Below are 20,866 nucleotides of genomic sequence, written 5' to 3' on the forward strand. Positions count from 1 at the left end.
TGGGAAGTGTCTGATACTTAGACAGTGGAGCTTCCTTCCACATGACTATCGACAAAGAGTTATTTGGCTAACTAGAGGAGAAAGATATCAAGATGCATATCGAGATGGGTGATGACAGTGAGTATAGTGTTACTGGTGTGGGCATTATTAATTTTCAGATGGAGCATGTAGATCCACTCACCTTGAAGAATGTTATGCATGTACCCGGACAGGTGAAGAACTTGGTGTTTGTTGCCATGTTTGAGGATAGAGGCTATGATGTGATCTTTTTGAAATGAAATTCATTCCTTTGACACATAGCCATGGGTCAAGTAAAGAAGATAGGGATTCGAGTTCAGAATCTCTATAAGATAGAGGTAGAGAATTGTGCTACTTTGAGTTCAAAAGTGGAAAATATGTTGAGCTGAGACGTCGATGAGTTGTGGCACATGTGATTGGGTCACTTGCATTATGGGGCTTTGAAGATATTGCAACAAATCTCTACCGGTCTTCCCAAAGGTACGCTTGAGCAAGTTGATACATGCAAGGGTTGTACTTTGGGAAAATACACCAATTCTTCCTTTGGAGATAGAGACAGTCGAGCATAGTCTATTATGGAGAGAGTCAATTCAGATGTGTGTGGACCATTCTTGAAAGTATCCACCACCAAACACATGTATTATGTTATATTTGCAGATGACTATTCTAGTAATTGCTGGATATTTTTCATGCAGAGAAAGGATCAGACATTCACAAAGTTTTGTGAATTCAAAGCATTGGACGAGAAAGAGTTAGGTAGGAAGGTTAAAGCTCTATGGAGTGATAACAATGGAGAATATGTCTCCAATGAGTTTAAGAACTTCTATGTAGCGAAAGGGATTAAACGAGAGTTGACGACACCCCATAAACCTCAATAGAATGGGGTTACCGAGAGGAATAACATGAGAATAGTTGGGGCAGAAAGGGCATTATTGCATGATCAGGGCCTACCACTACACTTGTGGGTTGAGGCATGCAACACAACGGTTTATGTTTAGAACCGTAGCCCACATCAAATACTTGAGATGAAGACACCAGAGGAGGCTTATTCCGGTAAGAGGCCAGATGTTGGTCACTTCAGATTTTTGGGTCATCCATTTATTTCCATGTGACCAAAGATGCACAAAAGAAGCTTGAGACAACAACAAAGTTGGGGATCTTTGTGGGGTACACTGATACTTCCCAGAAAAATCGGGTGTACATGCAAACCAGTCAGATAACAATGGTTCGCAGGGATGCCAAGTTTGATGAGGAGAAGGCCATGCGAGTATCCCTTGAGAGGGAGTTTGAGCTACATGCAGAGGAGGAACTTTTAGTTCCTAAGGTTGAGGAGCCTTAGAATGATGTGGAGAAACCACATGCAGAGGTTCTGAGAGTGGAGACATCCACTCGGGCAGAGTCTTCCAGAGAGGGAAGAAAGCACAATAGAGAGGCTGACAAATTGTTGGATGATGCACGGGAGAATGTGGGAGCACCCTCTTCTCAGCGCAGATAGAGGAGGTCACCAGAGAGGTACACTGGATACATGGCACTTATGGGTGCATGTGTTGTGACAGAGCCATCTTCCTTTCAAGAAGAAGTGCAACAACCAGTTTGGGTTGATGCGATAGTGGAGGAGTATGATTCCATAGTTCGAAACAATTTTTGGGATGTGGTCCAGAGACAGGAGGACAAGTCAGTTGTGAGCTCCTGTTGGATTTACAAGGTAAAACAAGCTACAGATGGTAGTGTGGAGAAGCATAAGGCCAGATTTGTGGCTCATGGATTTTCACAGGTAGAGGGGATTAACTATGATGAAACCTTTGCTCTTTCTTCAAGGTACTCGTCAATCAGATCTATTTTGGCACTATTAGCATAGATGGGTTGGAAGAGCCATCATATGGATGTGAAGACTGCCTTCAACAATGACATGATTGAGGAATAGGTGTAAATAGAGAAGCCCGAAGGTTATGAAACCTTGGATCGTGAGTCACATGTGTGCCGACTCAAGAGAGCGTTGTATGGGCTGAAGCAAGCACCCCGTGCTTGGTACACCAGGATAGATATATACTTCACTGGGTTGGGCTTCACGAAGAGTGAAGCAGATGCGAACCTGTATCACATAGTGGTGGAAGGTAAGAGTTTTATCACTGTACTTTATGTAGATGATCTCATATTGATAGGTGATGAGAAGCTCATCAAATATTGCAAGGAGGATTTTGCAAGAGAGTTTGAGATGAAGGACATGGGGCACATGCATTACTTTCTTGGCATGGAGGTATGACAGGGAGATGGGGAGTTGTTTGTTTCTCAAGGCAAGTATGCCAATGAGATACTTAGGAGATACCGCATGGAGAGAAGTAAACCCATGGAGACTCCTCTAGCTGGTAATTGGAGGAAGGAGGATGCTACTTCAGGAGAAGTAATGGAAGCTACTGTTTACAGGTAGCTTGTGGGTTCACTCATGTATTTGGTGAACACACGACCAGATATGTGTTATGCAGTTAACCAGCTTAGTCAAGCGATGGTTAGGCCTACCAAGCTGTATTGGAAGGCGACAAAGCATGTATTGAGATACCTCAGAGCCACTACTCAGTTTAGGTTGGGTTGTGGTACAAATAGACAGAGGGAGTGAAGCTTCAAGGCTTCACCGATGCTGATTGGGCGGGAGTCCATATGATAAGAAGAGAACATCAGTGGGGATATTTAGTATTGGGTCAACAACAGTTTCTTGGTACATCAGGAAACAAAGATCGGTTGCACTCAGTTCGGAAGAGGCAAAGTACATGGCTGCAAGTCAAGCAACATGTGAGGATATCTGGATGAGGAAGATCCTGGTTGGTTTGTTTGGTCAGTAGATGGATCCGACAGTGATTTATTGTGATAATCAGAGTTGTATCAAACTCTCTTAAAATCTAGTTTTTCATGATAGGTCCAATCATATAGATATCTGGTATCATCATCTCAGAGATTGTGTATTGAGGTAGATCATGTTGTTAGATTACATTCCCAGGGAGGAGCAAGATGCTGACATCTTGATAAAGGCATTGCCAAGATATAAAATCAAAGTTTCACAGAGACAGGATCAGGGTAGTGGATAATCCATTTCTTGTTGAGTGGGAGTGTTGAGAAATGGCAACAAGAAATTCTAGTTTAATTTGTCCTTGAATTAAACTGTGAATTAAAATAGAATTATTTTCTCAAAGAAATTTGAAAATAAATAATTAAGTTTAATTAACTTAATTAATTTAGGAAATTCAAACTGGAAGTCTTTTAGAAGAAATGTATATGTTCTCCCTAACTTATAGGAGTTAAGGATGAGTTATGAATGAGATGTAATTAGTTAACTCAATTTATTGAGTTAAGTCCAGTTAAATTAGTTCCAATCAGTTCAAGAACTAATAGTGAGTAAATAATCAGTTGGGACACTAGTGACCTAATTAATGCTACTCGAGTTAACTGAAGATTCCACCATCAAAACTCATGCATGTTGATTTTGAGAAAGATCCCGTTGAGATTAGAGTGCATGGGCAATGTACTATTTGTTTTAGATTTTTCTGAGTTGCACTGGTAGTGCATGAAATCAGGAACTGATCCTTGAGGGATTGCGTTATTTTTAGAGGATATATTTCCCTTTAAATACAAGCTATTCTCCATAGGAATTACACATTGGAATAGAGACTTGGAGAGCTTGTGAATTGGCTAAGATTTGGCCTTGAGATTTCTTATGACTTGGAGATTGAATTTGCTGAGTGCTGGGATTGTTCTAGAGAGAACAAGCATTGTAATTTCATCTTTATTTTCCTGATTAATACAAAACAGATAGAGGGGTTTTGAGCTGTGGCATTCCCTGGATATTTATTGTGTTATGAGCCTTTTATTCTCTTCCTCTATTTATTATTGTTTTCTCGATTTTTATGGGCTTCCACTGTAAAGAGTAGAAGTAGATTCTTGTCTTTTGCTTTAGAAAATTGCATTTGCTTTTGAATCTACATGTTTTTCTACACATCAAGCTCCACCTCATCTATAAAATTAACAGTGATGGGAAATTTAAGTTTACGTTTTCTTATCACTTGCAATTTGGCATCATCACATACCCAACCCAAACGATAAGGTTTTGCATGAGGTGTAGTATATACATTAAGTTTCTTGACAATTGCTTTAGAGATAAGATTGAATTGAGATCCACAATCAGATAAATGTATCAACTTTTGTATGTTTTGTAATGACCATGATATGGAAAAGCTCATTTCTTTCTTTATTATTTTTAGATTCAACAAGCTTGATAGAAGAACTAGTACTTGCATTAAAATCTATACCTTTCATCCCCATGCCTATGATTTTAGTTTCAACACTTGAATCAAATCCTAAATCTTGTTGAGTTATAGTAGCAGTCTTTTGTTTCCCCTTGTTATTAAACTTCTCTAGTCTCAATTATGGATGGAATTTCCAACAATGGTCTTCATCATGACCATATTTTGAAAAATGTTTACAAGTAAGTTTCTCTCCCTCTTTCTTTATGGTTGATGAGCCCCAATTTTTGGTACAATTTGGGCTCATATTGGCCTACTTACCTTGCTCAACCATTCATCTTTTATCGCTTATGCATTCATTTCTTAGTATATTCGTGTTGTTTGTAGGAAGAAGGGCAGACATTATATCTATGTGGCTAATACATGATGATTTCAGGTTTTTGGCATTAAAGAGAGCAAAAGACCATGCAGAAGGAGACAAGGAGACAACAAAGGTGGCATTGCATGTTTATAGGGAGGTTGTCTACAGCTTTAAATGACTTCCCTCGTGATTTTCACCTTAACTCCGAGCTCCAACAGCTCTCCCCACCGAGCTTAAAGGCAGCCAACACGTTCTACAGGATCAGCAGTTTTACAGCAGTTTGACTTTCAGTTGGACAGCCAAGCTCCACGAATGGAGGAAGCCAGCTTGATCTTCATTGTGTATAAATATGAAGGCCGTAGCCTTTGTTAGAAGCTTTTTGACCTTTGGAATTACTATTGTAATCTCTGAGCACGAGTTACAGCTCGGTGTTTGTTTGTTTTGTAAGCCAGTTTTGGCATGACATTAGACTTTTGATTATGAATAAAGGCAAGCAGATTTGGATCTAATTCTGAGTTTTTAAGGGAGCTATAGCTCTCAGGTTAGGGCCCAACCTGAGAGCAATAGATCTCCTCTTCTTGTAGTGTTATTTACCTTTCTTTCCAGCATTGTGTTTCCTTGTTTTGATATGCATTTCGAAGAATACAGTTTGCTGATTTGATTTCTTTAACAAGATTGAGTAGGATTAGCTTATGGTCAAATTACTTTCGGTTGCTTAGAATAGGATAGGAGGTTTGTAATCCACTGGAGCTCCAAGAAAAGGTTGTTAGTACCTCCACTGCCATCTCTGTCTAGGGATTGGGGTGCAGTCCATATCAGCCACCAAAAAAACGCAGTCTTTTCTACTTTTATGCAAGCTGCAACACAGTCGGTTTAATCGTGGATCCTTTCGTGCATTTTGCTCTTGAGCCATACTTCGTCACTACAGTTCCATGCACTACTTTTCTTCATGATTTACAGCGTTGTTCATTGGTTTAATAGCACAGGTAGCACTGGTTAATGAAATCTCGTTTTTGGTGCAAGACATAAGTAATTTGTTTTATTTACACTGCTCCATATCCTTCTACTTCCTTCTTCTTCTTCTTAACCTCTCCTCCAGCCACCTACTCGACCTCTGTTCAGCTCGTTCACCTTCCAACTCTTCCATTGCCCACGTAGCTTCATCTTTTTGACCTTTCGTTGATCCCATCCTTCTACCCACCAACCACTTCGTGCACTCTTTCTCCATCCTATTTCTCTGCCCCTGAGTCATCACACGCTCCATCTCTACCTTACCTATCCACCCATACTGTTCCATCACTTCACCATCACCCAAAACTTCCACTTACAACACATCCTGTAGAAGTTAGCAGACTTCCTGTAGAATCCCTGAGTTTCCTGTAGGATCCCTTGCAGACATCCTGTAGAAGCCTGCAAACTTGGTTGCCGAGCATCCGAATGTTGTAGACTTCTGTAGACTGATGCTAAGGATCCCCTGGGACCTCTCCTAGCCCCCCTGACCTTTCCCAAGCTTTCCTTCCTTTCGCACCACCTCTGCACAACCAAACCCTAATAAGAAACAAAATCATAAGCACTCCAACCATTTAAGAAAAAATACAAAAACATGTTCTTTTCAATAGAAGCAGTCTAAGTTCATGCATTTCACATCATTAGAAGTAATGGCATCATTTCCAGACACTTGCACTCCACCCATTGCATCATAGAGGTTAAGCTAGTCAGATTAGGGTTTACTAGGGTTTCCATGTTTTGGTTGGCTTTCAGTTCATTTTTGCAAAGTAGATTAATTTCCTCTGAGATAGCCTTCGTCCATCATTTAGCAAGCTTCTTCTGAGAGCATATAGAAGTTGGCTTGAGCCCTAGCAGACTTGTGCCAGCTGACCAAGTGACAGCTGCGACAAGAGCTAGTACTTGTGCATACAGCACCGTCGCTTCCAAGTTTGTACGAACTACCGGGTTGATAAAATTAGAGATAGGAAGCCCCAGGAGTTGTAGCATTATTGCTACAATACTGGAGCTCACCATCTTTTTGGCGCCGTTGCCGGGGAAGCGTCAGAGTATTAGTAATTGTTTCTTTTCTTCTATTTTCTTACTCTTGCCTTCTGCTAAGTAGTTTATTTCATTTCCATTCTGCAAAAGCAGCATAGACATTTCCTGCTTTCATAGATTAGCATTTCCTGCTTTCATAGATTAGAATTTCCTGCTTTCATAGATTAGCATTTCCTTTCCGCAAATTCGTTTGAGCAAAGTAGATTAGTTCTTTCCTGCTTTCAGTTTAATTCTGCATCTTTTATAGTTAGTTGTAGATCAATCTGTTTCAGTTTTGCAGGTACCAAAGAAAAAAAAAGCAAAAGCAATCAAAAGAAAAAGAAAGTCTTTTCCATTTCATGCCTCGTAGGAACCGAGATAAATCAGGCAAATTCCTACCCAACACCCCCACCACATCGCTGAATCACCCTTCTCTCTTCTTTGGTGACAGTGACCCAGAAGAATCTATAGGTGAACATCCTGAGATAGACAAAGATCCTATAGAAGAAGAAGAGTTAGAGACCACTCCATCTGAAGCTATGGCTGACAATAGAAGAGAAGATGAGAGAATAGAAGGTGCCTTCCCCATCCGAGAGACCAATGGAGAGATGAAAATGAAGAACATTAGCCCCTCCGCCTTACCTCACTTCCATGGACTGACTACTGAAGATCCTGATACCTTCCTGTTTGAGTTTGCTGTCCTTTGTAGAACCTATGACTATACTGAAGATGAGCAAAAGCTGAAACTCTTCCCTTCAACTCTTAAGGATGCAGCATTACGCTGGTTCATGGGTTTACCTGGGAATAGTATCACCACTTGGGCTCAGATGCAGCAAGCTTTCAATACCAAGTACAAGGATTACTGTAGGTCCAAGGAAACCAAGGGAGAAATCTTTCGGATGACCATGGGAAATGATGAGTCCCTAGAGGATTATGAGGAGAGGTTCCAACTTAGCTATAAGCGGGCCAGGTGCACACTTGACCCTGAATCCCTCAAGTTGGTCCTGCTCCGAGGAGTCCCCGAAGACCTCTTAGATACCCTTCACATGTTAGCTGGGGGGGACATTTACCAACTGCCTTATGAGGACATCAAGACTGTGTTTAGAAACCACTCCAGGGCAGCTCGGAAACGAGGTAGAGGAAACCTCCCCTCAACTAGTGTCCCTTTCTCTAAACATGAGCTTGCAAATCAATTAGAAGATCTCAAGAGTGAGGTGAGACAGACCATTGCCATGCAGTTGGACACATTCAGGATCCAGCAGAAGAAAGAAGAAGCTGAGAGAGCCTTGGCTGTCTTCTGCCCTAGGTGCACAAGGAGACACCCTAAGAACGAATGCCCATTGCATTCGGTTGAAGTGTGTTTCGTTTGTGAGGAGGACCATCCTACAAATCACAAGAAAAAACAAGGTCAGCAGATTCATTATGTAAAATTGCATGCAGATGTTCTATGGAGGAGAGGAAGCCTCTCAACTCAAAGCCAAGGGTCCTCATCATGCAGTCAGGACACCTCACCAGCACCCCCTCTAGGAATACTCATTTTTTCCAAGGTATGTGCAATTTTATTACAGCTTGAGTCTTCTACAGGAAGACGCAGATTTTCTACAGGAAGATGCAGATTTTCTACAGGAAGGTGCAGACTCTCTACAGGAAGCGCAGCCTTTCTACAGGAAGCTCTGTATTTCTACAGGAAACTTCCTGTAGAAGCCCAGAACGGCCCAGAATTCATTTCATGAAGAGATCTAACGGCTAAGGATCGGTTTGGACGCATGCACGCCACTATTGTCAACCATGCACATTGCTGTTATCTTGTTCCACCATCCTTGTCGACATGCAACAAAGTTACCTGCACCAGCAAAGCAGATCGATGAGTCTCGAGAAAAAGCAAATTGTAAATGGAAAAAGCGCTAGAGATCTCACACCATATTCATCACAGTCAGCCAGAAGCTCCGAGAGCATGATCGTGAGGCCATCCATCGTCGTGCAGCATGCACCCAAGGAGGAAGAACTGTTCCAAGACATCCCGCGGGAGTCCTGTAACAGTTAAGCCTGCTAGAGTGGATACCATTCACAGCACAGGCCACATGCAAGGAAACGTGGGCGCATGCAACTGAATTAGCCCATCCATTGACGACAGCTCGTGAACATGGACCTTCGGGCCTGTGTAAGTTCGCCAGCAGTAGGTAAATCGACTCATCAGCGTCCAAAGAGCCGAAACATCATGTGTAGCCGCGCAGGTAAGTGTCTCGACCCTTCCTTTCATCAGACTGCATGAATGTTACTTTGATTGATTGCTAAGTGTAAAGGTGAATGGGTTGAGCGGCCGTATGGCCATTTGGCCGGCCACGTCGGCCAGTTAATGGTCTAGTTGGATGTGTGGGTGGCGGCCATGACAAAAAGAATGGGCAACATGCACGTGAGAGCGATCCCGTCGAAGAGAACGAGTTTAACCGAAGAGGCGGCGACAGATTTGTTGGAATTGGTGCGGCAATAAGTGAACGCGCAGTTGAATGATGGGCTGACGTCACCCAACGGTCCGGCGGGGACAGCTCACCCCCCGCGCCACGAATTCCGCCGAATTCAAAATCTAATCGGCTAAATTGCACTCATGCATTTATCAACCACCGTTTTGAACTCGAGCGGCTATCCTGATCCTTCTGTAGTGTGATACGCCGAGCCTTTGGCCATCAGAACGATTGAGAAGCACACCCAAGGCGCAGACCGACTGCAGTCTCTCCCGAAAATCGCGCGCTGCATTCTACAGGAACGCTGTCATTCTACAGGAACGCTGTCATCCTACAGGAACGCAGTTTTCTACAGGAAAGCGGGTGCCTCACGTAAAAAGGTGGCCAATTAAAGAGGTAACCCTGAACTCTTCATGCAACTGGTTATTAAAGGTGACAGAATTGTCGTCCACAGTCTGGTCATAGAAAAACGGTGAAATTGTTGTCTGCTGTGCCTATACTGTCATTCTACAGGATGTCGAGTAATTAAACTGTGTTAAGTTCCTCAGGGATAAGTTTGTGGGTTATGTGCATGACATTCTACGCTCTGTCTCAGTAAACCAAAACCTCTTCCACAACCACCACCTCTGGTTAAGAAAACTGTGTTATCATGCCGGGTGGGTTTATAAGACGAGAACCCACTGATTCAACCAAATTAAGGGAAAACCAGGAAGTGGTAGAGCTCTTCACACGGGTTCAATGGATATCTTTTTGTGACAAGTTGCAGGGTTACGATGATGAAGTGGCAGAAGAATTTCTGCAGGCTCTGAAGCCGAAATCCAAGACACTGGCCACAGTGAACTTCAGGGGTCTAAGCCTCAAGCTAACCCCGCAATATATCAGTCGAATTACTGAACTTCCGATGGGTTTGCCATGGGATAAGGAGGAACGGAAGTTGAGCCAGCAGGCCAAGAAAGAATTCTTTCCACCTGAGGAGGAATTCTCGGAGGACAAAAATGGGGTGCGAAGAACAAGTCTGTTGCCACCATGGAACGAAGTTAGCCTGCAAATCATGAAATATATAACCTGTGAAGGCCGTTATAGCATCGTGTACGGGTATCACTTTCGGTTGCTCACTGAATTAAGGCACCGAATTGATCTTCCTGTAGAAAAGAAACTGAGCATTCCTTATTTCCTGCTACAGTCTTTGATTGAGTGTGCTACAAAGCTAAAAGAAGGCATACCAGATCAGGTAGCCCACCATGGGTTGATCAAAATTCTTGTGGAGGATGCACTTCATTCATATAAGGTTCCCCTCTCATGGGAATCATTCAGGAATTTAACAAGAGATGGAGACATAAGGATGCTCACTGAAGAAAGTGGTTCCTCCAGCAGTGAGGAAAAAGAATCAGTGGCCGAGGGGAAGAAAGAAGCAGCCCAGAAGACCCCGACCACAGTGCAGAAGAAAGAACAAAAGAAGAAGCAGGAGAAAAAGGATGACAAAGAAGAAGGTGACACACCCATCTTGTCAGCAAGAGAAAAGAGGTTGAAGAGCAAAACGGACAAAGCTGAGGTGGTCCACGTCAGCCCACGTACCTCATCAGCACCCGCAACCAAACCAAAAAGCAAAACCCATGCAGCTAAGCAAGCAAAGGTGGTGACACCCGTGTCTACAGGAAAGCAGAAACAGGCTTCTACAGGAAGCCCGAAACCAGAGACAGGGGCTTCTACAGGAAGCCCGAAACCAGAGACAGGGGCTTCTACAGGAAGCCCGAAATTGGCAAAAGGGGCTTCTACAGGAAGCCCGAAAATCAGTAAAAAAGAGGCTTCTACAGGGAGCCTGAAAATTTCCAAAGCAGGGGCTTCTACAGGAAGCCCGAGAGTGGCTAAAACAGGGTCTTCTACAGGAAGCCCAAAATTGGTAAAGAAAGGATCTTCTACAGAAGGCCCGGAAGTGGGTAAAGCAGGGGCTTCTACAGGAAGCCCGAAATCTGAAAAGAAGGGGCCCTCTACAAGGAGCCCTGAGAAAGCAAAACGCAAGAAAGAGAAGGCTGGTATTCTCGAAAAGGAGGCAGCAGCTGCGCTGGCCGCCCTCAGTACACCTCCAAAGCCAAAGGAGAAGAGAGAGAGGGAGATCCCTCTACCTTTTGAAGCCAGGAGAAGTAAGAGAATAAACACGGGAAAGCCGCAGCCTCCACCCAGCAGCCAAACCATTTTAGGGGGTGTCCCTACTTCACCCAGTGAAAGAACCCCCTCTAAAACATCGGCCACCCCTGAGGGGGGAAGCCCAAAAATAACTTCCTGGACACGAAAAATAGGCCAATCGGCTTCTGAAGCCCGGCTCAAGGAAACGGAAAAGAGGGAAGAAGTGCCACCCTCATCACCACCAGGGGCAGAAGAGGCAGGGCCACCAAGAACAGGAAAGGAAGAGCATGCTGCGGGCCCTAGTTCTCGGCCAAGGACAAGGAGCTGGAGCAAGGTTGCTCAAGGATGAGCAAATATGTTAGCTGGGGGGTGATGATGAGCCCCAATTTTTGGTACAATTTGGGCTCATATTGGCCTACTTACCTTGCTCAACCATTCATCTTTTATCGCTTATGCATTCATTTCTTAGTATATTCGTGTTGTTTGTAGGAAGAAGGGCAGGCATTATATCTATGTGGCTAATACATGATGATTTCAGGTTTTTGGCATTAAAGAGAGCAAAAGACCACACAGAAGGAGACAAGGAGACAACAAAGGTGGCATTGCATGTTTATAGGGAGGTTGTCTACAGCTTTAAATGACTTCCCTCGTGATTTTCACCTTAACTCCGAGCTCCAACAGCTCTCCCCACTGAGCTTAAAGGCAGCCAACACGTTCTACAGGATCAACAGTTTTACAGCAGCTTGACTTTCAGTTGGACAGCCAAGCTCCACGAATGGAGGAAGCCAGCTTGATCTTCATTGTGTATAAATATGAAGGCCGTAGCCTTTGTTAGAAGCTCTTTGACCTTTGGAATTACTATTGTAATCTCTGAGCACGAGTTACAGCTCGGTGTTTGTTTGTTTTGTAAGCCAGTTTTGGCATGACATTAGACTTTTGATTATGAATAAAGGCAAGCAGATTTGGATCTAATTCTGAGTTTTTAAGGGAGCTATAGCTCTCAGGTTAGGGCCCAACCTGAGAGCAATAGATCTCCTCTTCTTGTAGTGTTATTTACCTTTCTTTCCAGCATTGTGTTTCCTTGTTTTGATATGCATTTCGAAGAATACAGTTTGCTGATTTGATTTCTTTAACAAGATTGAGTAGGATTAGCTTATGGTCAAATTACTTTCGGTTGCTTAGACTAGGATAGGAGGTTTGTAATCCACTGGAGCTCCAAGAAAAGGTTGTTAGTACCTCCACTGCCATCTCTGTCTAGGGATTGGGGTGCAGTCCATATCAGCCACCAAAAAAACGCAGTCTTTTCTACTTTTATGCAAGCTGCAACACAGTCGGTTTAATCGTGGATCATTTCATTCATTTTTCTCTTGAGCCATACTTCGTCACTACAGTTCCATGCACTACTTTTCTTCATGATTTACAGCGTTGTTCATTGGTTTAATAGCACAGGTAGCACTGGTTAATGAAATCTCGTTTTTGGTGCAAGACATAAGTAATTTGTTTTATTTACACTGCTCCATATCCTTCTACTTCCTTCTTCTTCTTCTTAACCTCTCCTCCAGCCACCTACTCGACCTCTGTTCAGCTCGTTCACCTTCCAACTCTTCCATTGCCCACATAGCTTCATCTTTTTGACCTTTCGTTGATCCCATCCTTCTACCCACCAACCACTTCGTGCACTCTTTCTCCGTCCTATTTCTCTGCCCCTGAGTCATCACACGCTCCATCTCTACCTTACCTATCCACCCATACTATTCCATCACTTCACCATCACCCAAAACTTCCACTTACAGCACATCCTGTAGAAGTTAGCAGACTTCCTGTAGAATCCCTGAGTTTCCTGTAGGATCCCCTGCAGACATCCTGTAGAAGCCTGCAAACTTGGTTGCCGAGCATCCGAACGTTGTAGACTGATGCTAAGGATCCCCTGGGACCTCTCCTAGCCCCCCCGACCTTTCCCAATCTTTCCTTCCTTTCGCACCACCTCTGCACAACCAAACCCTAATAAGAAACAAAATCATAAGCACTCCAACCATTTAAGCAAAAATACAAAAACATGTTCTTTTCAATAGAAGCAATCTAAGTTCATGCATTTCACATCATTAGAAGTAATGGCATCATTTCCAGACACTTTCACTCCACCCATTGCATCATAGAGGTTAAGCTAGTCAGATTAGGGTTTACTAGGGTTTCCATGTTTTGGTTGGCTTTCAGTTCATTTTTGCAAAGTAGATTAATTTCCTCTGAGATAGCCTTCGTCCATCATTTAGCAAGCTTCTTCTGAGAGCATATAGAAGTTGGCTTGAGCCCCAGCGGACTTGTGCCAGCTGACCAAGTGACAAGAGCTAGTACTTGTGCATACAGCACCGTCGCTTCCAAGTTTGTACGAACTACCGGGTTGATAAAATTAGAGATAGGAAGCCCCAGGAGTTGTAGCATTATTGCTACAATACTGGAGCTCACCAATGGTAACATTCTCCTTACCTTTGCCTTTAAATTTCCCCTTTCTCTGTCTCCATATTTAAATTGTTTTTTGCTAGACCCTTGGGGAACATTCTTGCCTCTTAATTCTAAATGAGTAGTGTGAACACATAATTCATCTATATTGGTGGGATTAAACATAAGTATAATATATCTCAAAGAAATATGCAATCCTCCTATATATTTAATGAGAGTATCTTGTGAGGTCAAATCAACACCCAAGATTAATGCTATTTTTCTAAATGCTTGTGTGTAACTTTGGACACTCTTACATTTAGCTTGTTTACAATTTTTCCAATCCATTATTTCTTTGTGCATGTAAGCTGATAGATACAATTTCCTTCTTAATGTAGCTACAAAATCATTCCAAGAAGAGATAATTTTACCACTTTTCTTCAAATATTCTTGAGTTATAGCTTCCCACCAGATGAGGGAAGCACCTTCCAAGAAAAGATAAGAAATATAGATCTTTGTGACATCATCATCAATTTGATGAACCCAATTATCCAACTTTTCAACATTTACTTCCCCATTATACGTTGACAATTCAAACTTGACATCAAACTTAAGCAAGGGAGACTTAGCATGTCCTCTTGGAGATATAGGAGGAGCAGGTCTATGTGAAGGAGTTGAAGAAGGAGGTGATGATGGAGGTGAAGGAGGAGGAGGAGGTGGAGGCTTTCTCCCATTATCACCATCACCTTTTGGTTTATTAGAACTTTCTCCTTGCAGCCGTGTTGTTCTTTCATTATACAACACTTTCACCATCTCAATCATATCACATAAGATTTTCTAGAAGCCCTCTCATCCCCAGACATTATTTCTTGTCCTTTTCCTTCTCCATGTTCCATGACCTATGGAGTATGTGGTCTTCTTGAGCCAACTTGAGAACTAGGTTCGTCAAGTGCTCCTTCTCCTCTTCTTAATCTAGACATTGTGAGCATTCAAAAACCTTGCAAATTCTGTCAAACCTTCACAAAAACCATGCTTTGATACCAAACAGATCCAAAAATAAAAAGTGAAGGTTTCAGTAAATAATTTGCAAGCTATTTCATGTGTTTTGGAAATGGATCGTGGTTGAAAAAGTACGCAAACTTAAGTAAATTTTGCAGAATTTTAACAATTAAAAGTGGACAAACATGCAACATCAAACACAAGCAAATTGATAACAGAGTTCACCCATCTTGGGCTATGTCTCCGGGCCCAACTTCTAGTGGGCACTGCTTTATTATATGCTCAAATTCTCAATACATCAACATACAAGCTTCAATACATAATTGTGTCTATAATAGTCAAAAAACCCTGTCTAGGCTCTTCTTGATCTCAAAAAGGCTGAAAAATGAGCAAGTTATGCCTCTTTCTCTAAGGCTGCCTGTAAGCTCTGCATTAAAACTTAATTTCGCTGCAAAATTGCTCAAAAAATTCGCTCCATCCCAACTGGTAGAGCACTAGAGTTGTTGGGCAGAGGTCATGGGTTCAACCCGCACCTCCTGCCATTGGTTATGTTGGTTTGTTTAACATATATATATATATATATATTTAATACGAGCCTCCGTGCAGCTTGATTCTCCCACTCTCAGTTTGCGCATCATACATGTGTCTTGGGGCCTTAGGCCTTGGGTGTAGGCATGGTGCTAATTTCCCTGACCCTAAATACTTTGTCGATGGTCACATCCAGTTACCATAATCGTTGGATGAAACCTTCGCACCCACCTCTGACTCAACTGCATTCATGTGGTAAGTCATATAACTAGGGTTGGGACGATCGGGCGCACCCATTGTCCCAACCCTCTCCCCCAACAATCACATCACTAAAATTTAAATACAAGCAGACACATATAGTTAACAAGGATCACCTATGACCCAACGGTTGGGCACTCGTTTCATTGGTTGGAGGTTATGCGGTCAAATTTGCCAGAGGCTGTCGGTCATCATAACAAAATTTTGGCGTGATTTCTGAGGCCACATGGAAACCTCTCATAGGGCCATGTGGTGCTCTCTGATTGGCCCACACAGTGTCCTGTGATTAACCCAAATACAAATTCATCTACCAACAACTATGCACCAAGTGTCCTCATGGGATTGGCCCACACACCATTATAAAGCTAAGCCAACCTGATAACATCAACACCACATCTGCATACGAACTTCCACGTGGCATTCATACCTGCACAATCAACGCTGCACTTTGACTTTTTTTGTTGTTTGCCCAAAACATTAGAACACGCTAACTTCCTCATACAATGTTGGATTGAGGCGATTCAAGCATCATTGGAATTAGAACAATGAGCTCTATGATTTGGTGCTAGTTTCAGGAGATTTTGAGCACTTTCATTTTTAAGCATATTTTTGATCCCTTGGATAAAATCCCCAACCTCTAACCATTGTACACATTACAACCACACTAAATGGATATATCCTTTAATAACCAAAACTAATAACCCCTAACCATATATCCCCAACCAATTTTAAATCATAATGTTTAATGCTTAATCATTACAAATTCCTATCCAATAACATTTGATCATTAGCTCTTATAGAATGTATAAAACATATAAAAACCCTAAAATCTAAACAATTATTTCTATTGAATTGACCATCCAAGAATAGGTGAGTAAACACTATATAACTCTACAAGAGAAAAAAACCACCATTATAGGTGTAGACCCATTGATTAGAGACCACTAAAAGGTAAGAAAAAAACCCTTTATAGGTTATTCCTCTTTAAATTTTCGTGTAATAGCTCCTATGCTTTTTGATTCTATGGGCCCTTAGCTGGAAAATGAAGATTTTTCCCTGATCTCTAATGAGACCCCTTCATTGAACTATTCTAGCCACAAAAAAGTGTACTTCCTAAAATATGCACTTTTTATAGAGAGCACCAACCTTTGTGTTCAACTTTATGAAAATATGAGATAATATGATTTGCTCAAACTGCAGTTTCTTCTCCTAGAGTTGTAAGAACGAATTGTACAATTGACATGGCGAATCATCTGGTATTTGTTCAATCCATTAATAACCAAGAGTGAGTTAGTAAAGACCTATAGTTTCTAGACTGCTTTGGATAAGGAAACCATCAATAGTGCTCTTAGTGGCATTAATGCTGCCAAGTTATTAGTGTCATTGTCTATATTTTCCTTAAATTGAACATAATGACTTGAAGAAATATATAAAATTCCACCCAACGACAAATATTCTCCTCACCTTGATAGGTACTATCAAAGAAAACATAAGGGGAAATTTATCCAAAAGAAGCTCACCTACATGTTTAGGCACTTAGTCCCTACTAGACCTTTTGAATGATTAAAATAAAGAGATGATTTGTGTAATAATCTAAAAAGTGGGAGTCATCCTATGTTAAAGAGGAAACTATTTGAACCAACCAAACATCATTTCCAATCCATAGATTCCTCGATTTAAGTAATGTGATATCTCTCTAAACTTGTTTGGTGAAAGGAAAAAAAGTAGCAATATGTGAATTATTATCCTCACCATTTTTATATGACACAAAAAACCCATGCCCCTTATATCCTTACCCTAAATAAAATACATGAGTTAGTACCCTCACTATTGTTACACAAAACAAAACAAAAAAGGTGTCTTATTTCCTTTGAATTAGAGTTTAACTAATGTACAATTTGAGCCTATGCATTTATAAGGAGCAATTTCCTCCTCTTTTAATCTTCTTCATAATATCTACTTCCATACTAATCTAAGCCTTATAAAGCCTCATATTCTCCACGTCCTAGGTATCTATGATCAAAATGATATTGATAATAGATAAATGTTTTAGTGGATCTAGAGTTTTAGATGTAGGATTTTCCTTTTATTCCTTTGTATTTTGAATCCAACAAACCTTACCTTCACCTTCTCAAGCTCTATAAAATTATTCATCAATAGGGATTAAATTCATTTGACCATATTCACTTACTTTGTTTCTAGACCTGTTTAATACTCATACCATACTTGGAAACTTCTACTTTTGTTATCAAAGTGGCTTCCTTGAGTGGTTGATTATTCCACTTGATCAAGTATGGAAATTATTCTTTGTATTTGGTCCTTTTAACTACCTTTTTTTTCTAATATTGAATCAATATACTTTGTTGGTACTAAAGGTAGTTACTTCTCCCATTCAATAGTTTGAATTTCAATACTGATAGGTGCATCTTCTAAAATATCTGTTGGTTCCTTAAAGGGGTATTAATATGAAACATTAAAGGTTGAAGAGGAAGTTCTATTTCGTAAGTATTTGAGGAGAATTTCCTCAAGAATTTACATCTTCAAGTCTTCTTAGATTTCGATTTTTTATGCTTCCCTTTATAGAATATTTCCTTATGAAAGTGTTCCATAACCAAATCCTGGACTTCAAAATCTAGTTATCTTCTCTTTGGATATACCCTCTATGTTTACTTGCTATTGCTTTCTTGTAACTACTGCTTGACTATATCCTGCTATATTTGCATATTGAAAACAAAATCTTCACCATCATAACTTCTTATTTATTGTGTTCCAAGTTTTTTTAACTTATAAATTCCACTTGGGTGCATTCCATATAAAATTTGAAATGGACTTAATCTTTTATTTTTATTGGGTGAATCATTATATGAAAACTATGCCTATGCAAGCACTTGATCCCATTGCTTGGGATGATTGCTTATCAAACTTTAATATATTCTCCAAAATTCTAAAGTTACCACCATTGTTTTCCCATCCGTTTGTGGGTGATATGCTGAACCAAAGTTAAGGTTGGTCCCCAATGTTTTCCACAAAATTTTCCAAAAATGGCCCACAAATTTGGTATCTCTATCATAAATAATACTTCTTGATAATCCATGTAGTATAACAACTTGTTTTAGAACAAATTTGAGATGTTAGTTGCACCACTTATTTCCTTCAAATTATAAAGTGCACCATTTTTTAATAATTTATCAACAATGCCATAAATATACTCATTATCCCTCTCTGTTTTCGTCAATCCTAACACAAAGTTCATGCTTACAAAATCCCATGGTTTGCCTGGAATTGGAAATGAATGATACAACTTGTCATTCTGAATCTTTCCTTTTGCATATTGACACTCTTGCATCTTTCAAAAAATATTTTTACGTCAGCCTACATATTTGGAGAAAAGCAGAATGCATGTAACTGTGCACAAGTTTGTCATGTCCAAAATGCCTTGCTAACCCTCCATAGTGTTTTTCTTTCATTGAACATCTTGTAATACATAATCAACTACTTTTAAACAACCCCTCTTTGTATCATATAATCTAGCCATGGAATTTTGCCTTATGCTTATTGTTTTTTTACAAGATACATAAGCTTCCTTAAAGTCTATATCATCCTTATATATGTCTTTCAGATAATCAAAACCATAAAACATTTACTTGGAATTCATGTAGGGTTAAATTAATTCTACTTAATACATCTGGTGCATTATTTTATTACCCACTTCTATATTTGATAACAAATGTGAAATTTTGCAAAAACTCGACCCATTTAACATGCCTTTGTTTTTTTTTTTTGAATACTTATAAACCGCAGGGCATGATTATCAATGTAAAGAACAAATTCTTTAGGTATGAAATTATGACTCCATTTTTTAGTGCTTGAATAATGGCATAAAAATCCTTATCATATGATGAATATATTTTTTTGGCTTCATTGATTATTTATTTATTATTATTATTATTTTTTTTAATTTTTAATTTTTTAGTTTTTTTTTGTTAATTATTATTTATTTATTTTTAATTTTTAATTATATATTTTATTTTATTTATTTTTATTTTTATTTGTTTATTTTATTTATTTTTTTTCTAGTAAAATAAGCAATTGGATTCCCTTCTTGGCTTAGGAAAATTCCTACAATAATTCCATTTGCATTAGTCTCAACTTGAAAAAACTTGTTAAAAATATAGTAAAGCTAAAATAGGCTGCTTTGTATTTTTTTTTCTTTAATGACTCAACTTTCATAAGTTGCTTTTATCCAATGGAATGGCTATTTTCTCTTTTAATTTTTGATAGTCTCCACAATTGCAACACAAATATCACTAAAAATTCCGATGAATATTCAATTAAAACTTTCCCAACCATGGAAGCTTCTTACCTCAGAAGCACTCGTTGGAGTAGGCTAGTTGACTATGGCCTTGACCTTTTATTTATCCATCTTCAAGCCATATTTTAATACCACAAAACCTAAGTGCAATAGTTCTATCTTCATGAAACTACATTTCTTTAAATTAATTAGTAATTTCTCTTATTGAAACTTTCTCATAATCATCCTAAGATGTCTTAGATGTTCTTCTTTTGACAAACTATAAACAAATATATTATCAGGGTAAAAAATAACAAATTTACCTATGAAATCTTTTAAGACTTGATTCAACAATCTCATGAAAGCCCAAGGGCATTTGTAAGCCCAAAAGGCATTACCAACCATTCATACAATCCATTAGAGGTTCTGAAATTTGTTTTCCATTCATCTCCTTCTTAGAGTTTGATTTTATGATACCCAATTTTCAAATCTATTTTGGACAAGTATTCAACACCACTTAAACAATCTAATAAAATGCAAGGTAATGGAAATCTGTACTTGACTGTAATTTTGTTTATAGCTCCGGAGTCAGTACACATTATCCATCTTCTATATTTCTTTGGAGTCAATATTATGGCAAAAACACATGGACTTAAGATTTCCTTGATGAGATCCTCATTTAGCAACTCTTGCACTTGATATTTAATATCCACATTCTCCTTTGGGGTCATCTTATATGTTGCATTATTTGGAAGACTAGCACCTGAAGTTAATTCTATGTGATGGTTGATACTTCTTGTGGGAGGTGATTCATTTAGTAAATCAGCAACTATAATATCAAGAAACTCATCTAGTAAACTTTTAACTTCTTTAGGAAAACTTTTTAAATTTGTACTGATGAGAATTATCTTGGGCGTACCAACCAAAGAAAATTTTACGTTATGTTTAATTTCTTGTAACAACTCCTTTCCATTGAGTAGTAGTCCTTTAAGATTCCTCTAGTATACTTTTTATCTTTCATTGGTAGGAGTGTATGCATTTCTCCATCTTTTCCAAAGGGGTATGTGATATTCCTTCCATCATGCATTGCCTTCCTTTCATATTTCCAAGTTATTCCTAGCAAATCATGACA

Source organism: Pinus tabuliformis, chromosome X, assembly GCF_031772625.1.
Source record: "Pinus tabuliformis cultivar Carrire ecotype Pingquan chromosome X, CPIR1, whole genome shotgun sequence".
Taxonomy (NCBI): domain Eukaryota; kingdom Viridiplantae; phylum Streptophyta; class Pinopsida; order Pinales; family Pinaceae; genus Pinus; species Pinus tabuliformis.